The following is a 9,275-nucleotide window of genomic DNA, read 5'->3' on the forward strand; positions in this document are numbered from 1 at the left end:
GTTAACAAGAAACGACAGTAAAGAATAGATATATTCAGAGCCCATTTTCAAAATACCCAAACTAGTGAACAGGGGTCGACATGAGGTTCGCCAACTTACACCACGTCCGTTTCTGAGGCAACAATATCCTTTTAGAATGGCAAAATTTACCCAAAATATAATACCATACGACATAAGTAAATGAAAATAAGCAAATTAGACTAATTTTCGTAACGAACAATCACTTACTTCAGATAACGTTCGAATCGTAAAAATTAAGTCTTTGTACAAGATCCTGAATGTGGGCTTTTGATGACAGTTCACTATCTATCTGAACACACAGAAATTTCAACTGTTCAGTTTCACTAATCATATGCCCATTCTGTGAAATCAAAACGTCGGGTTTTGTTGAATTGTGTGTTAGAAACTGTAAAGAAATGAATCTCACTGAACTTTAGTGTTAGTTTATTTTCTACAAGCCATGAACTTATGTCATGAACTGCGCTATTTGAAACCGAGCCAATGTTGTAAACAACATCTTTTACTACCAAACTAATGTCATCAGCAAACAGAAATATTTTAGAGCTACCAGTAATACTAGCATATCATTTACATAAATAAGGAACAGTAGTGGCCCCAACACTGACCCCTGGGGCACCCCCATTTGACCGTACCCGACTCAGAACCCACATCACAGCCATTCTCAGCACTGAGAATAATGATCTTTTAATAATGACCTTTTACTGTCTGTTGTTAAAGTAAGAGGTGAACCAATTCCAACTTCTGGAGCAATATTTGTGACCAACACAATCAAACACCTTAGTTAAATCGAAAAATATGCCTAGCGTTCGAAATCTTTTGTTTAACGCATCCAGTACCTCACAGAGAAAAGAGGATATAGCATTTTCAGTTGTTAAATGACTTCCAAAGCCGAACTGTACGTTTGATATCAAATTACGTGGTATAAAATGATCAGTTATCCTTACATCCTTTTCAATATCTTTAGCCACACATTTCCATTATTGCCGAACTCGCCGATATGGTGTATGTTATACCTATGATTCTCCTCCTGCTGTCATTTCTTTTCGACGTGCTGTGTCCTGGATCGTCAACCATTTACCAAAGTTTTTCCCACATTCGATGAATGTGTTTCTTGGCCCAGAATTTTTGTTATATCCGATCAGAGAGCTGCAACATGGCTGTTAACATCATCCAGTGCACGCAGAGTGGACAGACCTCATGGGAAGGCAAAGGAGTCGAGGCGGTCTCGACTGCTCAAAAACTAAGCGGTTCATTTGTCACCATAAAGTCCCAATAGGAATGGTTTTCTGACAGCCAACATTCAGTTCTGCAGCGATCTTATTCACAGTAGGCAGTCGAACGCTTAAATGGCTACGTGACACCCGTTAGTCAAACGCTTATGTTTGTCCCGAGTGGCGATTTTTCTTTTTTCTTATTTGTTGTCTTCTGGAACGTATCTGTGCAGCCATCTCAGCACTGCAAATTTTATACTGTAGTCTGTTTTGACAATTCAGAGTATACGTATACATAGTGTGGATAGCTGTTCAAAATAGAAACGCTCAAAAATGTTATCCTAGAACGGAAACTTGATAGTAGGAAACAACATTAGCATCTATGAGCTTTCAACTTCACTGGTGTGCAGACTTAAGGAAGGAAGTAACTTTCACGTGATGTGTCAATGGCAAGTAACATAGCTCGATGAAACTTGATCCATTCATGGTAAGAAATGCTATAGTATAGTACACTACAGTACAGTACAGAAAATTAACTGAAAGAAATGCGCAATGAGGCAACAGAAATGAAAGCTCCATTAAAAAAAAAAAAACACTTTGTAGTCACCGCGATTCAAAATGGTTCCCTGAACATTACAAAAGGCGCGACATGGTTCTTAAAGGGTGTGCGTTCACCACGGACGGCCGTGCGGGCTTACAACGTGTTCCCCTCCCGTCCACAATGTTGGTAAAGAGTTCTTGTGGCAGGGCGTTCCATTCCTCCAACGCTGGATGGTCGCTGGTGCACGCCTCCCCAACGCATCCCACATGTACTCGATGGGATTTCAGTCGGGGCAATGGACAGGCCAATCCATTACTCTCAACAATGTACTTGGCTGCATTACGTGTTCCCACCTGTCGCCATATGAGGGCTATGTTCAGCATTGTCGAACATGATCGTTTTGGTGAACCAGATGCTACGGTATGGGGAGCGATATGGTTCATGCGTGTAGGGACCTCCAAACTTTTGAACACTATACTCTCACCTGTCAACATTACTGTGACACTGCACTCTCTCCCCAAGTGCGTCTTTTCAGGGGTGCATTCGACCATGAGAAACTCTCATGGATGACAACGAGCTACCGCATCATCAAAAATGGTTCAAATGGCTCTGAGCACTATGGGACTTAACTTCTGAGGTCATCAGTCCCCTAGAACGTAGGACTACTTAAACCTAACTAACTTAGAGACATCACACACATCCATGCCCGAGGCAGGATTCGAACCTGCGACCGTAGCGGTCGCGCAGTTCCAGACTGTAGCGCCTAGAACCGCTCGGCCACCACGGCCGGCTACCGCATCATCGAACAGCGCAGTTGGATGAGCTCTTGGAAGGGGAGCATATTCAACGAATGGACTGGGCTGCTAGCCCCCCCCCCCCCCGTCCCCTCCCCCCGACTAAAATCCCATCGAGCACGTATGGATAGCGTTGGGGAGACGTGTAGCAGCACGTCCGCATGCACTAACGAACATACAACCGCGCTGGTGCAGAAATGGAACGTCCTACGACAATAACTCCTTTCTGGTCTTGTGGTCAGCATGGTAACACGATGCAGGCCATGCACTGCCGCCCGTGGCGATCATGTGCCCGACAGAGAACCAAGTCCCGCCTTCTGTGATGTCCTACGGTGCATCATGAATCGTGGTGTAATTATTGTGTTTGTATAAATGAGTCATTTATGTTCGTCTCATTGCTCATCTTTTTCAGTTACCTTCTGTACTACAATGCAGTAGTTCTCTCTACGGACGGTCCAAGTTTCATCGATCTACGTTACTAGATACACCATGCGACAGCTACTTTCGTTGTGAGGTTCTGCACCCCACTGTATATGCGGCGATAGCAGTGAATTAAAGTGAATGCAGTACAAGTGCAGCAGCGATGTCAACCTTACCTTTTTCTCAGTCAACTGACGGATATAGTTTGGACAACAGTGCCGGAGGAGTATATATACATCCCTTGTGCGATAAGTATCAAGTGTTTTCCGACCACCGTCTTATCTTGCGCACGTGATGGCTGTATGAAATCCACTCAGAAGGCAAATTAAAAAAAAAGCAGAATAATGTTGAGCACCTGTTTAAAAACGCTGTGATAGTTATGACGTTGCATATATTTCTTGCCCAGAGAGCGTACGCAGCGGTTTGGGATGATCTCTCGTCTTCCATCCAGCGAGTCATCTTCCCACGCCACCTGGCGTAATAAGTGATGCAGAAGGAAGGGAGAGTAAGATACAAAACGAAGAAGTTCCCTCAGGTCTAATAGAGCAATCAGTACCACAGAACTTAGCTAATGTTTCAGAAACAGCTTCATGTTAAGATTTGTGGCACACTAAAAAATAATAGTGCCTGTTTCAATCTTCGACTGGTCGCACATTCTTTCCTATTGTAATAAGTCAAGAAATATTTCGGAGCCAAGATAGCATTTAAATCAGTCTATTCAAAATAAATATTTAAATGCGATCTCGACTCTGATGTATTTTTTTCAAACATTACAATCTGTAGATCGCCCCCAGATCAGAACGTAATACACAATCTTCCCTATCGCCTTCTGTGAATTTTATCATTAATAAAACTTTTGCATTCCAGAAACATACAAATTTGCCACATCATTCCAATTCCACGTCAAACGATGCGACTTGTATAGTTGCTACTGTGAACTGGTTATCAAGCCGGACGAAGGTTTCAGAATACGACCTCTAACCGGAACAAGCCAAACTCTATTATGTTCCTACCGCCTCCACGTCGACGATTATTTGCCTTTTGCAGTTACACAAACGATCGAACCCTCAGACCGAAAGAATTTCTTCCTAAATCTGATCTTCGTATGTTCATGATTTGACGATGCAAGACACATGTTATCTGTTTCTGTTTATGATTGTTGCTGTCACACGGACTGATAGTCGCTTCTACTGCAGGACTTTCACAATCATTTCAAACGTTCCATGACCAGGCACAGAAACAAAATTCCCAATCCTTCGGATACTGTATGGGCGTTAAGTGCAATGGTAAATGGTTCTAGTATGAATCCCAGTCTCTGCGAATTTTAATGTATTTTAAAAATATCCTTATGAATATGCACTTGTGAGTCGCATTAGGCATCATAGGTAATGGACCAGTCTTACCGACCAGTGCTGTGTAATCCATAATCTTATAAAAATGTACGTATGTATGTACATTTCACGCGTTTCTAAACATCCGATTTCAATCAAACGTGGTACACATTTGTGGGGGTTAAGAAGAAGTGTAGCGCATGACGCGTTAATACCCAGACTTTATTCATCCAGTATTAGAGAATCACAGTACTTCAATCTCTACATATACTTTGAAACTTTTACAAAACTTTTTCTCACTGACAGCGCCCACAAAATGATGAAAGGAATGTTGCCGCGTTTTTGCTATTCATGCATTAAAACTGCCACATCGACCATGACGTTTCTATTTAATACTTACTTACTACAAGATATTTTCGCGACTCATTCTGCACGCGCTATTCACATACAGCAGTGAATGTACGAGCAAAATTATATTACGTAGTTCAGGAGATACGACGTCATAAACACTGAGCTGCTTAAAAATGAAACTGTAGAGCGAAATTCGCTAGAGAAAAACAACCGAACTAAATGTACAAACACGTGGTAAATACGTTAGATATACACGAAATACAGCCGACATGTGTAAAACAGGCAAATTTAAGGGCAAAAACTGTTTGCTATATCCCTGGATCGATTTCAGCCAACCTTGGTACACATACTGTTTACCAGGGCTAGAAGTAGAGCATGGGCAATGGACATAAGGGAAGAGGACGAAATGGAAGAGAGAGCTGAGAGGAGGAGATGGACGTACAAGCGGTGAGGAGGAGATAGAGAGGGAGAGGATATTGGCATGGCATACCGGGAGGGATAGAGGGAGCATAGAGGGGGAAAGAATAAACGGACAGAAGGGCGAAAACCAGACAGAAAGAGAGAGGGAGTACAAGTAGATGGATAGAGAGGTGGGGGAGCACATGGACAGAGACAGAGGGGGAAGAAAGGGGCTAACTAATAGAAGACCGTAATGAATACATACCCAGACAACGCCAGGTACTCCATTAGTTTACTATAACAGTGAGTATCATAAACAATTTTGAGGCCTATGATTTAAGTTACATACCCTCGAGTGTTTGTAAATTGTGTAAAGTAGACATGAAATAATATTCTGGTTAAACGAGTTGTCGATGTCGCAAAAAATGTCAGCAGTTAGTTCTCCTTCACAAACACTATCAAAGAAACTGCAAGATAAAAAAAAAAAAACACGCACCACCAAGTACTTATCCAAATGAAACGAAAATCAAAAGATGTGACATACTTCTACAGATGAACAAGTGATTAAAGATTCAGAAAAAGTGGATGATTTATTCAAGAGGAAAGGCTTCACTAAGTGAGCAAGTCAATAACGAGTTGGCCCACCTCCGGCCCCTATACAATCAAGTCGGCTTGGCATTGAATGACAGAGTTGTTTTATGTTCTACTGAGGGATATCGTGCCAAATTCTGTCCAATTGGAGCATTACGTTTGCAGGGCCCTGCCAACAGTGTTCCAAATGTACTCAATTAGGGAGAGATCCGACTACCTTTCTGCCTCGGTAGAGTCTGGCAAGCTCGAAGACAAGCAGTATAAACTCTCGCTGTGTGCGGGCGGACGTTTATCTTGCTGAAACGTAAGCCCAGGATGGACTGCCATGAACGGCAACATAGCGCTGCTATCCCACTGCCGGGAGTGCGTCTCCAGAAACGTCTTCAGGCTGGAATCTCATTGGCTGGAGTAGAATTATCTTCAGTGATGAGCCTCGCTTCGAACAGTGACCTGAGAAGACGCGTCTGGAGACACCCCAGACAGCTGTGGGTTACGAGCTTGACTGTCGCCTGCCACACAGCCCAACAACCAGGAAGAGTCTCTACTGTCGAAACGCACCGATCTTCGATGGATCTTCTCTGTCTCTTCCATCGGTCCTATCTGGCAAGGATCCCAAATTGAAGAACAGTACTGAAGAATCAGTCGTGCAAGCGCCTTGTAGACCACCCATAAGTCACTGGTGTAAGACAACACGTGGTCTGAGGATAGCGTCTTTGATTAGCAATCAAAACCGCATCAGTCTTGGGTTAGAACCCCACACAGCTTAAATGTTGATTAATAATTAGCAATGCTAGCCGAAAACTTCCTTCATTCAGCCAACGGCCTTGTCAAAGATGGCAGAGGATTGGACAGAGGTTCAAGGAACTCTCTTGTCCTTGGTGTGGGAAACTACCCCTAAAGGCGGTAGAATAAGCCATGATCGGCGGCATGAGGATGCAGAAGGCAATAAACCACTGCATTAAAGACACATAAGGTGTATCCAAGCACATGTGGCCTGTAATTGAAAAAATGTCATGAGTCATTGGCAAAAGATTCCGGAATAGTCCACTATTCGGATCTCCGGTAGGGGATTGCCAATGGAGAGGTGACAATGAGGAAAAGATTGGATAACAAACGAAAAGATAACGTTCTACGAGTCGTGGAATGGTTCAAAAATGGTTCAAATGGCTCTGAGCACTATGCGACTTAACTTCTGAGGTCATCAGTCGCCTAGAACTTAGAACTAATTAAACCTAACTAACCTAAGGACATCACACACACCCATGCACGAGGCAGGATTCGAACCTGCGACCGTAGCGGTCATGCGGTTCCAGACTGAAGTGCCTAGAACCGCACGGCCACACCGGCCGGCAGTCGTGGAATGTCAGAATCTTTTACGATGAAGGGAAGCTATAAAATCTGACGAAGGAAATGCAAAGTCTCAAGCTAGATATAGTAGGGGTTAGTGAATTGAAATGGAAAGAAGACAAGGAGTACTGGTCAGATGATTATAGGGTAATAACGACAGCAGCAGAAAATGGTATAAAGGGAGAAGATTCGTTATGGAGAGGATGGTAGGACAGAGAGTGCGTTACAGTGAACAGTTCAGTGATAGGGTTGTTCTTATCAGAATTGACAGCAAACCAACACTGACAACGGTAGTTCAGGTATATAAGCCGACGTCGCAAGCTGAAGGTGAAGAGATAGAGAAAGTATATGAGAATATGGAAAGGGTAGTACAATGCGTAAATGGAGATGAAAATCTAATAGTCGTGGTGGACTGGAATGCAGTTGTAAGAGAAGTAGTAGAAGAAAATGTTACAAGAGAATATTGGCTTAGGACAGGCAATGAGAGAGGGGAAGAACTAATTGAGGTCTGTAACAAATTTGAGCTCAAAAATGAACATGAACAGTCACAACAGTAATAATTTTTTCATGAGGTTATCAGTTTCGGTCTGTTTTACACAATCTCCAGACCTTACACCATGCTGGTAGACCATGACAGTGAACGGAGCAGGCACTGCAACTCTACGAACCCTAACTGCAGTTGCTGTTGTGACTGTTTATGTTCACTAATAAGTAACAAAGAAACCGATGTTCTCCAAGAAAAATGTTCGTAAAAATTATAAATTTCAGCTCGTAACAGCGAATAGAGCCGGATGTATACTCGGAAAAGACGTGAGATACGGGAACATTTCAGTTAGATACATCATAGTCAGACAGAGCTTTCGAAATCAGATTCTGGATTGTAAGGCGTACCCACTGTTAAATGCAGAGGAGAGAGCAGATAGGTGGAATGAGTACATTGAAGGCCTCTCTGAGGCGAAAGAGTTATCTGACCGTGATAAAAGAATAAACATGAGACGATTTAGAAGAGGTAGGGGATCCAGTATTAGAATCAGAATTTAAAGGAGCTTTGGAAGGCTTAAGATCAAATAAGGGAGAAGGGGTAGGTAACATTCCATCAGAATTTCTAAAATCATTGGGGGAAGTGGCAAAAAAAAAAGACCATTCACGTCGGTGTGTAGAATGGCGACATACCTGAAATCTGGTTTCGCAGGACAGAGCAGGTCTGGTTGTGGAAAGGGGCCAAGGTCTACTACCGTTAGTTATACAAGAACACACAAAACTTTATTCCTCAAACCAATGCACAGTTTTCTCTTTAAAACAACAAAGATCAGTTCACGGCTGAGGGCCCAAGTAACTTCTCGATAATAAGTTTAAATGATTGCTTTTAAAATACCAGTATTTAGAGTACGGCTGAAGGCCTTATTTAAGTAAAATTATAATATCTTCTCGGCTAAAGCCAGAAATAATATTTCAGATCAGCTACGGAAATTCTTTAAAAGCCAAGTATTTAAAAATTCCGGCTAAAGGCCATATTAAGGAAAATTCAAGTTAATTCTTCGACTGAAAGCCCAATAAAGAACATTTTCTTTACATAATAAAATAGAGGGTTTAAAGATAAGCTTTCACACAGCACAACAGAAAAACATTTTAAGACAACTTGAAGTATCTTGTCGGCTGAAGGCCCAAACAATAACTCAATAATAATTAAAGACAACCTTAAGATAAACACTTACAGAACACGGCTGAAGGCCGTTTCAATAATTCAAGATAATTAAAGAGAAACCTTACAGACAATGATTTACATATTAAAGTCACAGATTCTGAAACAAACGCTGCTGAAGGCCTAAATACAGAGCAACAAGAATTTTAAATAAAAACACGGCTAAAGGCCTAATCTTAAAATAGTTGACATGAAGTTCGGCTGAAGGCCATACACTAAACATAAAACAGACAATATTAATGCACGGCTGAAGGCCTGGCACAGTACCTGTGAGTAAATAAAATACCAATGACAAACAACAAACAGTGACGCTCAGAAGAGTTACAAGGGAGGAAACTCTAACTACAGTTTAGACGAGACAGGCAGCCAAGCGAAACACTAAACGATCGGGACGCTGAAGAAGCAACCAACAACCTAATCAATTCCCTCTGTCACCACCGACCAACTGCCTATTCCAGTACGCAGACAGCATTCATCTCCTCAGTGGAAATCGCAGAATCTACACACAATTCGACATAAACAAACTTGCACAAGAACTCCAACAATCGTAAAAGCAATCATTGTGGA

The sequence above is a fragment of the Schistocerca americana genome, chromosome 2 (assembly GCF_021461395.2).
Source record: "Schistocerca americana isolate TAMUIC-IGC-003095 chromosome 2, iqSchAmer2.1, whole genome shotgun sequence".
Classification (NCBI taxonomy): Eukaryota; Metazoa; Arthropoda; class Insecta; order Orthoptera; family Acrididae; genus Schistocerca; species Schistocerca americana.